Source organism: Molossus molossus, unplaced genomic scaffold (assembly GCF_014108415.1).
Source record: "Molossus molossus isolate mMolMol1 unplaced genomic scaffold, mMolMol1.p scaffold_m16_p_18, whole genome shotgun sequence".
Lineage (NCBI taxonomy): Eukaryota > Metazoa > Chordata > Mammalia > Chiroptera > Molossidae > Molossus > Molossus molossus.
The window spans coordinates 63,218,111-63,230,170 of NW_023425353.1; positions in this window are offsets into that span (position 1 = coordinate 63,218,111).

The following is a 12,060-nucleotide window of genomic DNA, read 5'->3' on the forward strand; positions in this document are numbered from 1 at the left end:
TACTCTGCCAGCTGCTAGGTAGAGCCATCATAACTTCAGAGTCATAGACCAGAGCAATAACCATGAGGTAAGATCACAGAACCACTGGATCCAATATAAGGTAGACTTGAGCCATGCATTATCTGGTCTCCATCTGCCTCTGTTTAACTTGAGAGCTGTGATTGTTGTTTATGTCCCCCTGCTGTTAGAAGGAGCTTATCATCTATATCCAACAGCCCTCAATGATCTGGGTAGAGCCCTTTCCCCAACGTATGGTTACTTGGGCCCATGGCCATAGGTCCCATTGGACAAAGACTAGGTGAATATATGTTTTCTATACTGCAGAGTCTCTATTGGTTCCATTCTCAGTCACACCCAGGTCCCCATTCAAACAATGGGCTCTGTGAACTGGTTCAGATATTAAAATTTTGTGAGGGCTCATGACTTCCTGCTTGGTGGCTGACATGAGCCTTCTGCAGTCCTATTTATGGTTCCACTTGTAGGAGAAGAGCAATGACGCCCTGACCGGTTTGGCTCAGCGGTTAGAGCGTCGGCCTGCAGACCAGAGAGTCCTGGCTTCAGTTCCCGCTAAGGGCACATACATTCATTGCAGTTTGTCCCCGGCCCCAGTAGGGGTCGTGTGGCTGGCAGCCAGTCCATGTGTCTCTCTCACTTCGATGTTTCTCTCTCTCCCTTCCCCCCTCTCTTCTTCCTGCTCTATCTGAAGATAAATGCAAAAATGTCCTCGGGTGAGGATAAAAAACAAAAATAGAAGAAAAGCCATGCCTTCACTGGCTGCCTGTCTAATCTCCTACTTAGGAACAAGGCCTGTTTACCATGGACACAAATCCTTATGGGTCAAGGCCCCCAGGTTGCAAAACCTGACTTGTTTCCCTGTATAGCAGTCACACCCGTCTGCTTCTCACAATGAGATGTTGCCATCTGGACCCTGTTATATGGACTTCTGTCATCCCCACTGGCACTAGGGGGCCCATTTTCTTAGTTAATCTCCTGCCATCACCAGGATCTTCAGAGGACAGATGTCACTGATGCTGGTGTCTGCCTTACTCGTGCATTCTGTATTGCTTTTGTGAGATGAGGGCCTCTGGGACTGCATTCAGCCCGGTTACGTAATCATAATCAGCTCAGGACTATACCAGTGGGTTCTCTGGGATCACATAGTAATTCAGTTCTTACATGCCCCTTTGTTTGTATCCTCACCCTCAGGATTTGCCAAGACATTTCCAGCCTCCCCACGTCATTTACTCTGGCATCATCATGTGAAATCATCAAAGAGCCCTCCCAACAGGGTCAAGAGCCGTGTCCTGTGTCATCACAAGATGTCAAATTTAGAGTCATTGGGGATGCCCTCATATCAATAAACACTTCTGTGCTCAGCCTTATGTTCCCTCACGATCCACCTCTGCACCTGTTCCCCAAATGCCTGTCAATACAAATTAGATGCATCATGCAGCTCCTTTGCTCTATCAGCTATTTCCTTATCAAGGCTCTGCTAAGACCTGAGCCTAGTTGTTGGTCTAGAGCAGAGATTTTCAAATGGTGTGCTACAAGAATTTTTGAAACATGCAACACCTGACTAGTTAGGGGCACTAACCTCTTTTCCCTTAGATGGTCAAATAAAAAAAAAAATAACAATAGCCAACACAACAATAGCCATCCAGTGTGAATGAATAAAAATTATACCTTTGTTTTGTTTTTTGTCAGATTGACTAAAAATGCAATATAATTTTTGGTGTGCTGCAGAATTTGAGTAATTAGTTTATATGTGCATTGAGATGAAAAAGGTTGAAAATCGCTGGTCTAGAGGCTATGAGGAGGGGCACAAGTGGAATTTGAGGTAGATAGACAATATATTGTAAGGCAGACATTTCAGGAGGCCTTTGTATGGTCAGAAGATAATGGGAGCCTGCTCTCCTCTAGCAGAGATAAGAGAACTATTTCTGTAGACCTGGAGGTTTGGGGAGGACTCTAGGCTCAGGGTCTCAGGAAAATCCCAATATACATCCCTATCCTGGGTATTAGGGTCTTTCTTCCCCCTTCAGTTCTAGGGTCCTAGTTAACAGAGAAGACTTACAAGATCTATGCATTTGACATCCTTTTAATTCCACTGCCCTTATAACTAAATCCTGGCCTCAAATTTAACAGTTTGCCTTCTTGCTACAGAAGATGAGGGCTGTTTAAACATTGCCATGGTAGGATTCTGGCCTTCACAGCATGTCCTTAGATTACAGTAGGATTCTGGCCTTTATAGCATAGCATGTCCTTTGGTTATGGTTGACCCAACACCCAACTCTAGACTCTTTGCAATCACTCTTCCCCAGACATTTCAAATACTAGAACTAATGCATAAACCAGTGCTTCTCTGTCCATCTGTACCTCATTGTGACCCACCACATGTCCCCCCAGTGTTACCAGTGTTACTTCACACTGGCAAGGCAGCCCTCCTTGTACTCTGACCGACAGTTGACTACTTACTATACCAATGGTCTTAGATTTGATTCTCCCAAAGCAGACCCTGAGACAAGGACTTAAATGGCATGCTTTACTTGAAAGATGGTCCCAAGAAACAGAAGTGAGGAAGTGGGGAAATGAGACAAGGAGGGTAGAAAAGCCATTCTAGGTGGCGTTAATGAGCAGCTTTGTGCTCAATCCACTGGGAGAATCTCTGAGACACTCTGTGCAACAAACTCAGAATCATCCCCATTGAGTACGTGAGGCCGTGACATGGACACTCCCATTCCCCACTGTTTGAGAGGCACCTTCAGAAACTTTTATTCCCATATTCCTGGTACCTGTCTGTGTGCAGTCAAGCAAGTTCATGTGGTACCAAAGAGAGCCTCAGGTAGAGAAGAAATGCTCATACCTTGATGTGCCTTCTTTCTTTACAGCTACAGGTGAACTTGGGTGGGACAAGGGCGTGTAGATGGAGCATCAACAATGTATGATGTGTATCTTGATTCAGTCTAGTGATCAAAGCAGAGAGTCCATCTCCAAAAAGACAAGCAACGGAACCACTCTATTTCCTCCCATATTGTTTATAAATTTGTTTAAAGTTCAGAGGATCATATTTTCTCCAAATTCTTATTAATTTCAGGAAAATACATCTTACTCACTGGAAAATATATCTTCTCATTATAAAATCATATATGTTAACCATGAGCATCTACACTCACATGGTATAAGAACTGCTAATTTTACTTTCACTAGGAGGATGAAGCCAACCTAACTGAGATAGACTGAACATCTAATTATGAAGAGATACAGGTTTTCCTAAATTACTTTCTACATATGAGAAAGTATATCAGTCATAAAGTAGAATTATAGTTTTAAAAGGCTGATGTTAAAAAAAAATAAAAGAGAACTTGGAAAATCATAAGGAGTTCCAAAGAACAATTTAAATACCAAGTAGCTAGGGATGGGCAGAATTTTCCACCAGAAAAACAGTGAAAGTAAATTTCAACAGATAAGTAGATGCTATATAGAGGAATGTGGCAAAGTCATCTTCCCCTTTCATATTAAAAAAAAAAAAAATTGTTTTTTCCTTTATTGATTTTAGAGAGAGAGGAAGGAAGAAGGGGAGAGAGATGGAAACATTGATGAGAGAGAACACTGATTGGCCGCCTCCTGCATGCCCCCCACTGGAAATCAGGCCCACAACCTGGGCATGTGCCCTGACCGGAAATCGAACCACCGACCTCTTGGTGCGTGGGTCGGCACTCAACCACTGAGCCCCACTGGCTGGGCTTCCCCTTCCATGTTTTAGAGGTATCAATTCCCTTGGCATCTAAGTGGGGTCATATGAGTTCCTATCACCTATGGATGCTATGCACACCGGGTCCTGTGTGTGACTGCTGGCCAAAGAAAGTCACAAAGCCAGAGCTGGCTCCAGGAGCAGAGAAGTAGGCCTCACCTCGATGGGAGGACTAGAGTCTCATTGTAAAGGAGTGCACTGACAAGCAGGCGTAGATTCTTGTACCCATTTTCACAATCTCCTCCAAGTCTAGATTATTCTTTCTCACCCTAGAAACAACTACCCATAAACATTCAAATTTTTACCAGTTGTCTATAATTAAGCACTCTCCCTATTTGTATATCTTCCCCCAGAACAGTAAAAGTCTTTTTATTTTATTTTTATAAAGCTGTTCAGGCCTTGGCCGGTTTGGCTTAGTGGTTAAAGCGTTGGCCCGCTGACCAATGAGTTCCGGGTTCGATTCCGGTCAAGGGCATGTACCCTGGTTGCGGTTTGTCCCCGGCCCTGGTCGGGTCATGAAGGAGGCAACCAGTTGATGTGTCTCTCGCATTAATGGTTCTCTCTCCCCCTCTCTCTTCCTCCCTCCCACTCTATTTGATGATAAATTGAAAACTGTCCTTGGGTGAGGATTAAAAAAAAAAAAAAACTGGCCCTGGCTGGTTTGGCTCAGCAGTTGGAGCGTCAGCCTGCGGCCCAGAGAGTCCTGGGTTCGGTTCCTGCTAGGGGCACGTGCCAAAAAAAGAAAAAAAAGAAAAAACAAAACAAAACTGTTCAGCAACTGTCAATAATCACATGAGAGAGTCCCATGAAGGCACCTTTAACTGCACGGGCTCATCAAATATTTATCTGAAAAATGTAGATCTGTTTGGAAAAAGGTAGGAGGTAGGTTGGAATTGTACAGCAATACATATTATATATTTTTGGATATTTTATCACATTCTATTGAGCAAAAGTATAAAATTCTATTATATTTTCCTCATGAAAAGGTGGGAAAATCTAAAACTCAAGTAAACCTCTTCCAAATATCTGGATTTCTGATTGCTACACCATTCTTATGTATGTCAGATAGGACTCGTGTTTGTCTCGCTCTTTGGACAAACCTTCTACAGTATATTGGTTTTATAGAAGGGAAAAGAAACTTTTCTTTATGACAAGATATAGTTTTGTCACTGGGGGTAAGGTACCTGCTGAGTTAGGCCCCCAGCCTCCCACCCTCTGAAACTGGGAGATAGGGGTGCTCTCCCTGCATGTTTGTTTTCAAAGAGATGACTTCCAGGTCCTTTAGAAAGACACTCCTGGGTCAAACAGCTGGGAAGATATTTATTTAGCTTCTTAAAAAATGTATGTAGGTGGAAAAGGACATAGAGGAGTAAATGGTGATGAAAAAAATGAAATTTAATTTAAGAAAAATAAATTAAAATTCATTTAAAAACCACATATACCTGTCAAAGAGATAGAGAAAGAATTTACGGTGATAAGATTTCTAAAATAAATGCTCTCAGAAAAGGGAAGGGAAGAAAATCGCTTCCTTATTTTCAACAGGGAAAACGAAGCTTCGTGTTTCATTTGCAGTCTCGACAGCTCATCCATTCCTCATTCATCATATTATAATTCAACCTTATGTTTCCAGAAACAAGCCTGGACTATGATTCAGAAGTGAGTCAGAGAGACAGATTCCTTTCATCAGACAAATTATATCCATAGAAGGAGAGACACAATGAACAGATAAACACATAAATTTACTTAATTTATTTACAATTTAATTATAGGGGCTCTGAAGGGTAATGAGGACAAGTAAAATAGCATGAAGAGCCGAACTTGATGGGAAGTATTAGTTTAGCGGAAACTCGATGTGGAGATGTATTTGAGCTGACATGTAAAGGAAGTGATGGAGGATGAGAAGAGGAAGACCACAGCAAAGAGAAATCTTGAAAACTGTGACATTTTTGGCCTGAGCAAGTGGATGAATGTGACATTTATATGTATGGGAACACAGGGAAAGTGTACAGTTGTGGGACCAGGAAGAATTCTGTTTTAAACATGTGAATTCTGAGATGCCCTGAAACATTGAAGTACAGATGTTAAGAAGACAGCAGGGCCCTAGCCAGTTTGGCTCAGCAGTTAGATCGTTGGCCTGCGGTCCAGAGAGACCTGAGTTCAGTTCCCGCTAAGGGCGCGTACTTCGGTTTGTCCCCAGCCCTGGTTGGTCATGCGGGTGGCAGCCACTCGATAGGTACCTTTTGTGTTGATGTTTCTCTCTCTCTCTTCTTCATTCTGAACAAAAAATAGAAAAATGTCCTCGGGTGAGGATAAAAAAAAAAAGAATAAAATGGAAATAAGATTTAAAAATAAATCTGTATGACATCATCAGAGAGCTGCCTAGGCAACCAGGACTTGAGTGGGCAGATGCCCAAAGGAAATGAACCAGAGTGGGGAGCCAAAATCCTTTATCTGATTTTTGCCTGTTGGCCTTGGGCTGTAATGACATGAAGGAGCCTGGAAATCCAGGCATGAGGAGGTCAGTTGCTAAGTGACAGAGAAATGAGCAACACGAAATGGCAAAATTGACATTTGTAGCTGGCAAGGGAGCCAGGATTCCGGTGGCTGTCAGTGCAGGGGAAGAAGGCAAAGGACGGGACCCCAACATATGAGCTGGTATCTCCTTCTTGAGGCTTTGCCAGTTGCTTGGACTGCACTGAGTAGGTAAATAAGAAGTTGGGCTGACAGCCTCTAAAATATCCCACAGCCTCTCAAGGCTAAAGAGAAAACATGGTTGTTTATTAACTCAAAAGTCTTCATTTTTATAGCCCTCCATGCATCTTCTTTAAAAATTTTTTTTTCTTTATTAATTTTAGAGAGAGAGGAAGGGAGAGGGAGAGAGAGATAGAAACATTGATGAGAGAGAACATCGACTGGCCACCTCCTGCCTGTCCCCCACTGGGGATTTGGCCCAAAACCTGGGCTTGTGCCCTGACCAGGAATCAAAACTGTGACCTCTTGGTGCAAGGGTTGATGCTCAATCTCTGAGCCACACTGGCCGGGCCCTCATTGCATCTTCTAAACTCAATAGATGTAAAAGCAGTGTCCTCCTATCCCCCGGGACTCATGTTTTCTTCTGAGTTCCTGATCTCCCTCTCATCTTCTCATCTCCTCATCTTCCACCTGCCCAGCCTCTCTGTGGCCCCAAGGCTCTGCACAAAAGTGTTGGAACCTGTAGATCTATTTCACCCTCTTGGCCCTGACCCTCACTCCCCATTCTTAGTACTCCTGCCGCAGTCCACCAAAGCTCTGTTTCACCAGGATCATTGCAGGGACCACCCAAACCCTCTGGCCACATGATGCTATTTGCTGCTCAGGAGGCCCATGACTCCCCTATGGAGGGCAGCTTTCAAGACCTTCTGTCCAGACTTTGCTCTCATTCCATGTTTCTAGGTGCTCCCATTGCTGCCCCCTGTGCCTGCCCTTTTCTCTGCTGGCTCCTGTTAGGAGATCCGTGACCATTTTGTAAAATGAGAGTCACTGTAGGAGAGCACTTTCATCCCATGCCCAGGGATGGAGAAGGACCCTGGGGTGGCTCAGGACTTGGCAAGACAGAATTCGAGGACTACGTCATGTTCCCAGGGGTGGAATTTGGGGAAAGGAAGGAGGATAGTAGTGGCACTCATGCCATGAATTTCCTGGCTCTGGTCTTGCTAAGGCCTCTTCTGGCAGGAAACACCCTAGATTCCTCACATGGGTGAGGAGAAGGAGACTCCCAGGGTACAACTGGGCGGGTTTAGGGCTCCTTGCAGATCCTGGGCCTCCATGCCTTCCTGACACTCACAGTGGCTCTACAGGTCAGCAGGTAGGTGGCCTGCTACTGCCCACTCATGTAATGTTCACCCTACTTTGTCCCCCCGCCCCCCTTGGCTTCCCTGAGCACCATCAGTGGCACTAGCCAGGCAAGGATGTGTGTGGTGCTTCTTCCCAAGGCTCAGGATGGATGGGTTTTCCTCTGAGCTCCTTGGAGCAAAGATACCCCAAACCAACCAACTGCCCAGAGGTGGAACAGACTTTCCTTTCATTCCACCTGGATCCTTATGACTGAGAACAATGAGCAGAGGAGCCTGGGTCAAGCTCCTTGATCACTTTGCCTCTGAGTTTCAGTCTCTCTCTGACTTTCTTGTCTCTTATATTCTCTCTTGTGAATAAAAAAGGGGCCACATATTAAACCTGACAAGCTCAAGAGGGGCCCCCAGGTCAGGCCTTACAAACTGAGTGACCTATAGTAACCACATCAGATGATCTGAACATAAAAATTCCTAACTAAGCGGATCAGGGTGGGTAGTCATGTCCTAGGCATGTAGCTTCCTTGACAAAGGTCAACTTCTATCATAAGTGAGATGTGTCTATTGTTTCCATGCATCTAGGATAACATACCTTTGAAATGTCAGAGCCATTTTCTGGCCTCCTCTAAGCACAACCGGCACCAGAGCACCAGGCCACAGAACTGCTCATTGGTTTTGTTTTTTGCATTTATCTTCAGATAGAGCGGGAGGGAGGGGGGAAGAGAGAGAGAGAAACATTGATACGAGAGAGACACATCGGGTGGTCGCCACCCACACGACCCCAACGGGGGATGAAGACAAACTGCAACCGAGGTATGTGCCCTTAGCGGGAACTGAACCCGGGGCTCTCTGGTCTGTGGGCCAACGCTCTAACCACTGAGCCAAACTGACCAGGGCTGTTTGTTTTTAATTAAAAAATTTTTTTTGGTTGTTAATCCTCACCCGAGGATATTTTTTTCATTGATTTTTAGAGAGAGTGGGAGGGAGGGAGAAAGAGAGACAGAGAATATCGATGTAAGAGAGATACATCAATTGATGGACTGCAGAACCATTCTGACCATGGCTGGGGATCAAACCTGCAGCCCAGGTATGTGTCCTTGACCGGAATTAAACACGAGACGGTTCAGTCATTGGGCTGATGCTCTAACCGCTGAGCCAAACTGGCCAGGGCTCTAGGTCTCTCTTTAATTCTATCTCTGTGTCTCAGAGTTTGTCCTTTTATTTCTTCTTTATCTTTACAGTCTTTTCTCTTTTCTTACATACAAGTATTTATTCATTCATCCAATCATTCATTCAACAACTATTTCCCAAATCCCTACAATGTGCCAGACACTGTGCCATTCTCGGGACTGGTCAGGGAAGCTTCAAGAAGCTGGGAACTCACCAGGGAGCAGGAGCGCCCTCGCGCTGGCCTCTAGAGCCACCCCAACCTCCCTGTACACGGTGTCTCTGATGCTTCTAGGCCAGTCAGCGATCAGGAAAAGTGAGGCCCGCGCCCTGTCCCTGGTGAGCTCCAGGGCTTGGAAAAGGGACTACAGAGTTGGCACACATTAAATATTTGCTCACGAAATGAAGAATCACGGAGCTGAACATGTGGCCGAGGGACACAGTGTAGGGTCACGGGAGATGTGGGAGCGTGAATGTGCAGGTGCAGGGGCCGTATTTCTGCTTTTGCTTCTTGGGGTAAAACAGGAATTGCAGATCATGGACTCTCCCTCTGCCTTGCTTCAGACTTTTGGTGTCTCTGAGAAGGGAGCGTTGGCACATGTCTGGCTCCCTAGCTTTTGTGTCTGCTGTCCAGAGGACGCATCCCTTGACAGTCTGACTCTGGTGGCCAATGGGGCTTGTGTTCACAGTTCAACGGGACAGCAGCAAAGAAACAGTTCTTAATGGCTGTCACCCCAGGGCTCAGCACAGAGGGAGCAGACAGAACTGCCCATCTCCCAGTGTTCCCCTGACAGAGGTGGATTTGCAGACTTTTAGAAGCTGCTGCCTGAACAGAAACAGACTCATAGGCTCAAAGAATGTTTTGATGGCTTGTCAGATGGAAGGGAGGTTGAGGGGATGGGTATAGAGAGGTGAAGGGATTAAGAAGTACAAATTGGTTGTTATAGAATAGTCATGGGGATGTAAAGCACGGCATAGGGAACATAGTAATAATATTCTAAAAACTATGTATAATGTTAGATGGGTGTGAGATTTATTGGGATGATCACTTGGTATTATGTAATGTCTAATCATGGGGATGTACACCTGAAACTAAAATGTCAACTGTAATTGAAAATAAAAATGATAAAATTAAAAAAAAATAATAGCCCGGCTGGTGTGGCTCAGTGGTTGAGCATTGATCTGTACAGCAAGAGGTTGCCAGTTCGATTTCTGGTTGGGGCACATGCCCAGGTTATGGGCTCAATCCCCAGTAGGAGGCGTGCAAGAGTCAGCCAATACATGTTTCTCATATGGATGTCTCTCTCTCTTCCTCCTCTCTCTCTCTCTCTCAAAAAAAATTAATAAAAGCATATTTAAGCCCAGCAGGTGTGGCTCAGTGGACTGAGCATTGCCCAGGCACCAAGAGGTTGCCGATTTGATTCCCAATCAGGGCACATGCCTGGGTTGCGGCTTGATCCCCAGTGTGGGATGTGCAGGAGGCAGCTAATCAACATTTCTCTCTCATTGATATTTCTATCTCTCTCCCTCTCTCCTTTCTTCTCTATCTAAAAAAAAAAATCAATAAAAATACATTTTAAAAAACATTAAAAATAATAATACACCTGGTTGGGTGGCTCAGTTGGAGTGTTGTCCTGTACACCAAAGGATTTTGGGTTCGATTCCTGGCTGGGGCACATTATCTGAGTTTCAGATTTGATTCCTGCTGGGGTGCATAAAGAAGCAACTGATCTGCCCTGGCCAGTTTGGCTCAGCGGTTAGAGCGTCAGCCTGCGGTCCGGAGAGACCCGGGTTCGGTTCCCGCTAAGGGCATGTACTTCGGTTGCAGTTTGTCCCTGGCCCTGGTTGGTCGTGCGGGTGGCAGCCACTCGATGTGTCCCTTCACGTCGATGTTTCTCTCTCTCTCTCTCCCTTCCTCTCTCTCCCTCCCACTCTATCTGTACAAAAAATGGAAAAATATCCTCGGGTGAGGATAAAAAAAAAAAAAAAAAAGAAGCAACTGATCAATGTTTCTCTCTCTCTATCTCTCTCTCCCCCTTCCTCTCTCTCTAAAATCAATAAACATATCCTTGGGTAAGGATAAAATAATAATAATAAATAATAAATAAAAGCTGCTGCCAAGGGTTTGGCTTCCTGGATCTAGGTGCTGACCGAGATCCTCCCCTTTGAGACACTGGCAGGTTGTAGCCCACCCTCAGCTATAGGACCCTCTAGAAGAAAACTAGGCTGCTTGGGAGCCCCAAAGGTCGGAGGGACAGCGAGAGCTAGGGCGGGATGAACAGCAAGGTTCGTCTGCTCCAGGACGCTCCTCCGAGACTGGTGAGGTGGCTCCTTACCTGCTGCACAGAGACCAACACAGAGTCCGGGAAGATGAAGAAACAGAGGTCTATGTTCCCAATCAAGGACGAGATAAAACCTCAGAAAAAGACCGAATGAAATGGAGATAAGTGGTTTATCCGAGGAAGAGTTCAAAACAGAGGTCAGAAAGATGCTCACTGAGCCTGGGCAAAGAGTGGATGAACCGGTGAGAATGCCTTGCTTCTTTCAGTGCTGATTTCATTCCATTTGTGTGAGAGAAGAAGCCTAAGTAATTACAGGAAGGCCTAATTAGAAAGAGAAAACGAGAAACCCAGAGAGAGATTCCAATATCGGGTCCGTTTGAAGCCATCATTCCCGCCTTGCTGAGGGCGAGAGCACATGGCAGCCGGAAAAGTAGTTGTAACGTCTGGGGTCCGGGACGTTAGAGGGGAAGGGCGCCGATTGGCAGGTTTCAGTCCCACGTGTTACTTATCCAGATGTGAATACATTTGAAGAAAAGTTCAGGATGTCTATCAAGGTCTAATCAAGTCTTAACATGAACTTTTTGTTGGTGTTAAAGGTGAATAGTCAACAGCTTGTTCATTCACTTGAATTGGGTAAACCAGAAGCCATAGTTTTATTTTAATTTTATAATTGGCAAATCGGCATAGTTCAGGGACACTGAAAGACTTCAGAAGAACTAGAATCACTGATATCAGAGATCCCATAAGACTCCCTTTAGCTCTCTTTAAACCGGATTTTTTTCTTTAATTGCCATTCTCTTTGAAGCATTTTCTATGAATTAATTCAACAGAGTGAAAACATGGTCTCCTCATGGTGGCCCGGTTTGTATTTTATGGGCCCGTCAATGTGAAAAGTTTCCCATTCTGAATTCCAAGATAGAGGACGTTTGATGGCCCCTGACAAGTCTGGTTTTGGGTAACAGAGCAGGTGACACGAGAGAAGAAAGGGTACTCCTGAGAACCACTGCTGGGGTCAGGCTGCAGGCAGCAGTCT